Genomic DNA, 10,045 nt, shown 5'->3' on the forward strand with positions numbered 1-10,045 from the left:
TCCTGCGCCCGTTATTAAATGAGGATTATCGTTCAGGATTATGCTGGATTTATTATCTCTCATTGCTCACTTGTCACCACTTGTCAGAGCGCAGGTCCATGCGATGCGAGGGATTAGTATTTCACTCCATAACGTCCTACCAGGAAGCGTCCTTCTCCGTCCTCGGGCAGTTTGTCCCTGTCAGGCTCCGGTACCCCAGGTTGAACCCCCACAATAACATGCATTTACATCAAGGATTTCAGCAGGGGGGGGGATAACGAAACACCAGAGGCTTTCAGAACACACACACCCACCCACGCACACGCACGCACACACATACGCACGCACACACACACAGGCAAACACACGCACACACCCAGACGCCAGAGAAAGAAAAAAAAATACACATTTCACAAGTGACATTTTAAGCGGCCTCGCAATTAAGTAGCTTGTGTTTGGGCCTAGCTCGCTAAAGTACAGCTCTCCCGTATGCTAATTCAGCAACTAAAGGCAAAGTGAATTACTTCAGGGGGGGAGGAACTATGAGTGAGTTTTATTACTGCTATGGCAGATGGTTAATGACCCTCAACAATGATAAAGGATTTTATAATAACCAAACTATGGTGTACTGGAAGGAAGGAAAGGAGCAGAGTGGGTGGAGGAGGTGGCGCGCTGCCTGGGACAGTCTGAGGCGCTCCACTGAGCTCCAAAACATATTTCCTAAATGTCAAAATCAGGCTCAGTAACTCAGGAGGTAAAGTTATGTTTTCCCACCGACCTTGAGGTGTTATGATCTAAGTGTCGCGTGTGTGAGGATGTGTGTGTGTGTGTTTGTGTGCGTGTGCGTGTGTGTGTGTGTGTGTGTGTGTGTGTGTGTGTGTGTGTGTGTGTGTGTGTGTGTGTGTGTGTGTTTGTGTGTGTGTGTGTGTGTGTGTGTGTGTGTGTGTGTGTGTGTGTGTGTGTGTGTGTGTGTGTGTGTGTGTGTGTGTGTGTGAGAGTGAGTGTGTGAGTGAGTGAGTGAGTGAGTGAGTGAGTGAGTGAGTGAGTGAGTGAGTGAGTGAGTGAGTGAGTAGATTGTTCACACAACATACACATGCCCGCACACACACGTACACATGCACACATGCACGTCAGGGCTTTTGAGTTCCGGTAGATGGAGTATTAATTTAAAATCAATCAAGTAAATGAGCCTGAATATATACAAAGATTCAAGGTTTAGAATCTCAAGGCTGTACAGATTAATTACTTGATCCCGAAATGTGTGTTTGCAATTATAAGATTTGTTCGAGCTAGGCACATCTATAATCTTAGAATCATTCAGAGGATTTTGTTTAATTAATATCTACTAACGCGTTGGTAGATTTACATATTTAGTGCTGTTGTGGTTTCATCTTTGGAGTCATCATCATATAAGCATGTAAGCATTATTCCAAACATTATAAAATAGCATCTTCGTCAAATCTGATTAGGTCCAGATTTGAAAATGTCACATTTCACATAAGCAGGTTTGCTTTCTACAGTTCTGAAATAGGACATTATTATTTGTATAATTACATTTTTAGTCTGTGGACCAGGATTAATATTTTGCCTTGACGCTCCACAGTCTTCGTTCAATAAACGTATCATATTATAAACGCTTTGAATCAAGGTTCAGTACAGCACACATACCTCACACCTATTCCCATCAATCAAGCTGGGATTACAAAGCTTCCGTCCAGCATTCATAACAGTTTATCAGTTTCCAGCTTGGCTGTTATTGAAAGCCTGTTAATATTGAAGATAGAGAGTGGTGCTTTGGTTATACGACTCTCGTTCAACTTGGAGAAAAGCCCTTCACTTATTTTACAATCTTTCCCATACCCCAAACTGCCAACATAGGACACATAATGAGGACCACACACCTAACCAATCTGCCTTCTACAATATCAAAGCTTTTTTATGTAGGCGTAACTTATAAATCAAACGCAAAAAAATTCAAATGTTACATTCAGGACTTTCTTTTCTCACCAATAAACTTTGTATGAGTATGAATTTATACCCGAATAAGTAATTTGTTTGGGGATCAGTCTTTATTGTACTTTAATTTAATCTCTGCCTCCTCCTCTCTCACAGTGTATCAGCACCACAAAGCCGGTAATGGGCGGGCCGCGACGATGACTTCAGATTTATAGCAATCAAACAAAGGAGCGCCCGGGCTCAGGGGGAGGGTTGAACCATTTCACAGACCAGGGCACCGACATTACCATGGCCTTAACGGCGGTCTCTATCCCCCCCCTCACCCCCAGCCCCTCCCTGGTCATGCTAGAGCAGAGATTGAAAGACCACGGCTGACCGGTGGGCTCAGGGCAGTCATCCCTCCCCATTAGACGGTAATCACGCTCACTGATGCCAGGAGACAGAATAAGTCTGGGAGGAGGAGAAGACAAGCACTTAGCGTGGAACATTTACTCTGCATCTTCTGTAAGAGGTTGGTGAATTATGTAGGGGGGGGGGAGTCAAAATAGTGTGCAGCGCAGGTCACACCAAGTGTTGATGATAGACACGCTTTCTGGGAGGGAGGGAACATAAGGAGACTATGGCAGAGAGAATCAGAATAACTTTTATTACATCTTGTTGTACAAGTGCACAAGAGTAAAATGATTATGCTTGGATCCTCAACAGCCTCACAGTAGCAACAATACAAGATAAAGTAAATAAGATAGTACACATCAAAATATGTAAAAATTAGAAGGGGACAAGGGGTAGTAGTACCTGCCACGGTTGAGTCTAGTGCAAAAATGTTGTGCAAATTACAGAAATATCTATTTCAATAATGTGTTTTTTTAGTTGTTGTAGTGTGCGTGGGGTAGGCTTAGAGTAGTGGATTCCTCTAGGAGCCTGACTGCTTGGGGGAGCAAACTGTTGGTCAGCCTCTGGGTTTTGGCTTTGGCTTTAGGTACCGTTTCCCTGACGGCAGCAGCTCAAACAGTTTCAGGTTGGGGTGGCTTGGGCCCCTGATGATTCTGGGGGCCTTCTTGACACACCTGGACTTGAAGGTGTCCTGGATGGAGGGAAGCTCGAGTTACAGTTACAGTTAGAGCTAGAGTTGATCTGTGTTGGAGATGCTTTGTAATTACTGCTAATTTACTGGTCATTTGGGAGAAACTTTAATCCGAAAGACCTTGCAATGAATTCAGATTCATTTTATCAGAGGAGCTGTAGGTAAGATTTAAGAGCTGTAATTTGAGTGTTATCTGTTAGAAACATTAAACCCATCTGTCAGCCAGTCATGTGTGAAATGCGCTCTGAGCATCTCTGGTGTGGTCGACTGCGCCTGCCTCTAAGTTCAAAGTTCAAAGTTCAAAGTACTTTATTTGTGAGCCAATCTGGATATTAGCAATCCCAGTTCATTTATGACTCATCAGGGCATCTCTTCCCTGATTGGTTCGGGAAAGCCGTCTTTACTGTCAATCACATTCACACACATGGTGTTCTCGATGGCTGGGACCGTAGGGAGGGAGCAGAGAGGGAGACAGCTTTATTTGGATTGTTGATTAAAGCGATCTGGACCTTCTCTGCTCTTTTCCATTCTCCTAGTCCTATGACAGCAGCTTCAAGGAACAGGCATGGGGGTTAAGATAAGATAACAGACAGATCCCCAGGCCATAAGACAGAATGTAAGTATATCTAAAGAATGCAATACAATGAAGTACATATATTAAAATGTATTAGACAAATCATAACACATAATGCAAGTTCAAAAATTGCATTATTTAAAGTGTATGTGTTGGGGTATTAAAGTGTCCCCCCCTTGTTTTCGGGGTCACAACTAGAACCCAGGCATAGCTGGGGGTCTCAGGGGCTGACTGTGCTCCCCATCTGCCACATCAGAGAGGGGATGGGTGGGTCGTCTAGGGTGGTCTGATAGGGATTCTTGCCCAAGCAATAGGCCAGTAGGTAGACTGTGGACATTGGGGTTCATTCAAACCCACAACCTTCCAGCAGGGAGTGGAACACCCTAGCCAGTAGAGTAGACATGGGGTTCCCAACCTTTTTTCTTCCAAGGACCAGCTTATTCCTAAAAAGATCTTTCATTTTTAGGCATAATTTTTTCATGGTTTTTCAAGATGCTTTATTCGTCATATTCGCAACAATTAAAGCAACAGCAATGAAATGCTTGCGTCTCAGGCTCCCATCAACAATGCAATCATATAAAATAACACAATTTACAAGAAAAACACAAGAAAAGTCACGTTTCCCTTTTCATCACTAAAAATAAGTGCATGGAGGTGATGCGTTGGTGTGTTATCATTATTTTTTTCCTTTTCTGGAAATATTTCCAAGCCCAATTCTAACGGGTCCATGGACACATTCCGGTCCGGGGACCGGGCAAATCGCTGGACGAAACTATCCGTGTGTTTCAGGGCCAAACATGGGGTGCATATCCATGTGTTTTTCAGCGGAGCACACTGCAGCGTGCAGATACACTCTGAAAGGGTGTCCCTGTGGTCACCAGTCAACCTGATGTGATCCTGGCTGAATCGACCAAGGTGCTCAACACATTCTGTGTTTTTGCATAGAATCCCTACAGGACATGGAAATGGATTAGGAGGAAATACACACAGAATCCACTTGTTTTATATTCCTCTCATGAAGGCAAGCATATTTCTAGGAGGTGTGTGTGTGTGTGTGTGTGTGTGTGTGTGTGTGTGTGTGTGTGTGTGTGTGTGTGTGTGTGTGTGTGTGTGTGTGTGTGTGTGTGCGTGCGTGCGTGCGTGCGTGCGTGCGTGCGTGCGTGCGTGCGTGCGTGCGTGCGTGCGTGCGTGCGTGCGTGCGTGCGTGCGTGCGTGCGCGTGTGTGTGTGTGTGTGTGTATGCATGTGTGAATTAACATAACTTTTAAGGGAGCTTATTCCATGCGGTGTGATACGGACCGTGTCTGCTTGATTTAATTCAATCTCCGAGGGATACATGCAAAGTAAATGTACAATTATTAGCATATATGTGATGGCCTATAACCCTTCAATTCCTAGCCCTGGACAAACATCTATAATTCTCCCAGAATTCATTATTATAGATATTACTGCAATAACTAATAGGCCTATGCATACTGTTCTCGTCAGACAGAACGTGAATATTCAAATTCCTTTGGATACCGTATTTTTCCTTTGCCCATCTTGTCTTCTGTGACGGGATATGAACTGAACGGATCAAAGGGGAAAGGTCGCGATCTAGCTTTTTCTTTTACTATAAAGGTGGCGCTGTGGTTTGATAAAATAAACGGCTCCTGTTCTACAGTGTTGCTCTGCTGCCATCTGCTGTACAACCAATGAAGCACAAATATAATATATAAATAGACAGACACACCGCCAAGACAGCGAGGCAGTCAGACAAAACAAGACCAAGACGAGACAAGTAGCTGAGACGGAAGGAACTTGTGATTGCATCTCCTCAGGAAAACAATAGTGTTCATGAGCCCAGGAGGGCCCCGCCCCCTCGGGGCTGGAGCGACTGCATGATTATGAAAATGACAGGATCATGTGAAGTCTGTAATATGCTTTACAGTCGGAGAATAGAGCACCTTTTACAATATCCCATCTCCTAAAAATGTAAGCAATTGTACATGCTTGAAATCCTTTATTTTATATTAACTTCCACGGATAGTACCATAGTAAGTAGCCTAGATGTACAATACTGTAGGGAGAACTTCCCATATCCAGTGTGACATTGCAAGTGTCTCAGCTGGATGGAGGAGTTGTATAGCGGGGGCATACCTCTCACCTCACATAGGCCAGCTCCTTTCAGAGGCCCTTCTATAGTGTCTGTGTTCACTGAGGTCTCCCGATGGATGGGGCCTCCAACATTTCACAATGTAGGCTTGACAAATATGAAAATACCTGACCATGTCTGAACATCGCAAAAGATTAAAGGAAAGCTTCTGGATATCTCAACCTGGACCCTATTTAATGATCGTGTCAGGTCGAAAGAACTACTGCAGACAACATTTTGTGAAGTTGGTGTCATGGTCTGTCTGTTTCCTTGTCTTGTTTTGGTGTGTTTCCTGTTTTACTTTGGTATCTCTGTCTTGTTTCTCCCCATGTCCGGTCAGGTTTCCCTCCTGTGTGATTACTGCTCCCTCCCCTAATGTGTTTCAGCTGTTACTCGGTGCGTGCCCTGTGTGTGTTTGGTATTTAAGCCCTTGTCTTTCAATTGTTCCCTGTCGGATCATTTTAGTTTGTGGTGAGTTGTGTCCTGTGTGTTCCCGGTGTTCCCTGTGTTACCTGTGTTACCCGCGTTCCTTGCCTTTTGCGTTAATAAATTATCCTTTCATTGAACTGTCTGCTATTGGGTCCTACCTGCCTGCCTGCCACCCGCTAACCGTGACAGATCCGACCATCATTGGCCCCAGCAGACGCTCTTTTTGTTGGAGGCTGTGTTGGGGCGTACGTGCAGCGCTGTTGCTTCAAGGCCCATAAACAAGCACATTGTTACACAGTGCATTGAGAGGGGCTCATTGTCCCAGAGGATCACATCGCAACCTGTGTTTTGCAGGTAACTGATGTGGCCAAATCTTTTATTAAAAAGGCTTTCTTTAATCTAAGTATCGCAACATAATAAAATATTGAAATATACATTTTCAAATCCCCTTTCATTTAACTAGCATGTTGAACACAACTAATTGGTTGGTTGGTTACAGACCCTCCCTGTAAAAATAAACCAATGCTTCCCATTGTCGTTGTTGCGGCTTCTCCCCGTAGCGATCACATTATAGAATCCTAGGAAGAAACATCCTAGTTGTATTAGTATTTTAGAATCTTTACAGACAAAAAGTACAAATCATGAATCTATAGAAACATTCTCAACCTGAAACTTTCCGGAATTTGAACATTGTCTAGTAGGCCTTGTTGTCTGATAAGTATTCTCTCTGTTTTTCGGAGGGCCATGTCTTCAATGTAAATTTACCATAAAGGCTTTTGTTTGAGTGCAGGACTGTGCTCCTTGAACCGGGTGCTATCTATTGTCGACTACCGGGAAAATAAAATGTGGCCATCACCGTATTGCATCACCAGTCTAAGAGATGATAACAGAGTGTGTGCATATAGAGAAAGTGGTCTGGGCCCCGTTTCCCGATAACGATGGATCCACGCTCGTACGATCATTCTCACGATGGATCTTGCGATCCATCGTCAATTTCTTTGGAGCGTTTCCCGAAACTCCTCTTAACGTGAACGCGCATTCGCTGCACTCACGACGTCGTAGGATTGTAACTGTCTACTGACACGGTGCTGAAATGGGCTCCGTAGGAGGGGGAGACGCAGGAATGTCGCAGGAAAATTGTGTTAAAAAGGGTTAAAATATATCCCCATCAAGGACAACAGCAGAGTAGCCTACGAAAAAAATAGACTGCAATTATATGAATGCTAAAGACATTAAAACACAATTGATTAGGCTTAAACCGACATATATCAGTCCTAATCCTGAATGCACTGTGCGTTTCACGGCATTTCCCCCCCTTAAATAATTCCTCTTCACACCTGCATAACCCGGGAGACGTCCATGATGAGGAATACAACGAAGCCCACCGTCTGGCCCGGTGCATCGTTGAGCGCACGATCGGGAGGTGGAAGTTGCGCTTTAGATGCCTTCACAAGTCAAGCGGAGGACTCCAGTTTTCTCCGGCCAAGTCATGCGCCGTGATATGTGTGACGGCTATGTTGCACAACATTGCAGCTAAGGCTGGGGTGGCATTGCTTGAACCGGAGGACGTTGAGGACGATGACGATGAGGAAGATCGGTGTGAGGACGGCCTCCCTCATAACTACGCGGCTGGTTTTCATGCGCGTCGAATAGTGATTGAGACTTTTTTTTAACCCCCTCCACCCTCCCTCATGTCACTAAACATTCCCGTCAACGTGACCAATCCCCACCATATCCCAGCCTTTTGCCTGCTCCTTTGCTTGTTTTTTATAAAAAAATTTATTTCTTTATTTTTTATTTTTTTTCATTTATTTTATTTCGTTATTTATTTATTTTTTTTAATTTGTTTAATTGATTTTTTTTTTTTACATTATTTTATGCTACGTTTTATGAGTAGCCTATGTCAGTCTGCACAAATCCCCCCACTTTCTCTCACACATTTTGAGTGCCCTGCCTGCGCAAACATTTTCTGGACTGTCCCGTTTTATTTTGGCCATTTTAACATCTTTATTAATAAATTAATTAATAATCTTTATTAATTACCAAACTAAGAACATAAAGGCGCAATGCGTTTTAATAAAACGCATCCAATATACGGAATGTCCGATGGTGACGCCACTGAGGCTATAGCTGACGATGCTCTTAGCGTCCTACGAGTACCTACGAGCACCCATGGAGTACTCGTTAGCTACGAGTGTTTTCAAGACGTTCGTTCCCTACGATGCTTTCGGGAAACGCGGTGAAAACTCTACGATGCCCTTTCGACGCACTTCACGATCCACTTAGGCTAACGACGCTTTCGGTAAAGCGTCGTTAGCCTAAGTGGATCGATAACAACAACAATGCCGCCATTTTCTTTATTTTTTGTAACCTACAATAAATAAAGCAGGCTTCCAGTCAATGGAAAAATGGCTTCTCCCCACCGGCGATTGTTGTTTACGATTTTCTATCAGTTCTCACCACACAACGACGTCTCATCTTTGCTCCTTGAATGTCGATATGTAATGGTATGGAGTTATTGAAACTTACTACGTGTAAAAAAGACTAGAAATTGAATGTTTATTTTTCATTGAATGTTTACATAAAGTTGCACTGGGTGCCTTTAAACCTGATTTGAAAGGCCATATAGAGTATAAAATAATCAAGTGATCCACCAGAGGGCAGTCAAGACCAGGGTGTTCCAATCCTCAAGCAGAAGAAGCTGAAATGATGAAAAGTAAGAATAAAATGTGTCCTATATAGATGATAAGGTTCTTAGATGGACATTATCTAGAGATGTATTTGCCTGTGTGTGCGTCTCTGTGTGTGTGTGTGTGTGTGTGTGTGTGTGTGTGTGTGTGTGTGTGTGTGTGTGTGTGTGTGTGTGTGTGTGTGTGTGTGTGTGTGTGTGTGTGTGTGTGTGTGTGTGTGTGTGCGTGCGTGCGTGCGTGTGTGTTTGAGAGAAAGCGATGTAAGGAAGTAAGGAAGACACAATCGTGTCTGTATGCAAAAGTATAGCTAATGCCATCTGTGTGGTTTTCAGTTTTCACATTTTCAAATTGCCCCGCTAGTTTGCTGTCATGTGACCCACAATTTCATCTGTCAGCCGTGTCTATGGGATAGGAGGGTGAGGGAAGGGTCTTCATTTGGTCTGCTCTGTTCACACGATACACATAAGGAAGGAATGTTCAGGGAATCATTTCAAGTTCTAACTTTCTCCGTTCAGCAGATGAAGCCATAAATACATCGTAACAGCGGCATGGCTCATTCTACAGCAAACTGATGGTTTAAGTAACTATATAACCCCTCACCATAATCTGCTGGTGGTTAGTGAGGTCCCCCCCTTAACTGTTAAGCGTCTTTGAGTGTCTAGAAAAGCGCTATACATCCGGTCTAGTGTTTCGGAGGTCTGCCACGCGCGGCAGTCGCCGCCACGTTTGCCACGTTGTCATGGCAACAACCTGCCGTTCAACCTGTTCGACGGGTCGCAATTAGCGACACCTGCTTTCCCCGCCTGGAAATATGTGAAAACGCACGCGTCGGCCTACACGTGCGCACATGCGCACCGTACCTTTCTCTTCCTCCACGCTCTCTAGTCTCTGCCCTCTTCCCGCGCTTCGCTATTCCTAGACCCGCTCTCGTGCCTCGTCTGACGCCAGCTTCACGCGCAGCAGAACGCCCTCCGCTCGCTCTCCCGCTCGAGCCATCAACACGCGCTCTCATTCAGCACCGGACAGCTCCTCCCGCCGTTACCGCGCTCCACCTACAAGGCCGTCGCATGAAGCAGATTGGTAGCGGGAAAACCCCCGTCCTCGTGGGCGACCCTTCAGGCGGCCTATAGGGCGGCGCGGGAAGGAACCTCGCGCTCAATGCGATGGAGCGTCTCGCGCTCACATGGACCCTTCATACGA

At 44.7% G+C, this 10,045-nt stretch overlaps 1 protein-coding gene across 1 annotated transcript in view; it reads left to right on the forward strand.

Annotated features, from left to right (window-relative positions):
- Window positions 1-9,567: 9,567 nt before the first annotated feature.
- Window positions 9,568-10,045, forward strand: part of LOC132463580 (probable G-protein coupled receptor 158) — an 85,890-nt gene continuing 85,412 nt past the window's right edge. Inside the window, exon 1 of the mRNA XM_060059850.1 lies at window positions 9,568-10,045. This exon is cut by the window's right edge and continues 1,238 nt beyond it. The gene's annotated coding sequence lies outside the window, so the exon portion shown is untranslated.

Source organism: Gadus macrocephalus, chromosome 8 (genome assembly GCF_031168955.1).
Source record: "Gadus macrocephalus chromosome 8, ASM3116895v1".
NCBI classification, from domain to species: Eukaryota; Metazoa; Chordata; class Actinopteri; order Gadiformes; family Gadidae; genus Gadus; species Gadus macrocephalus.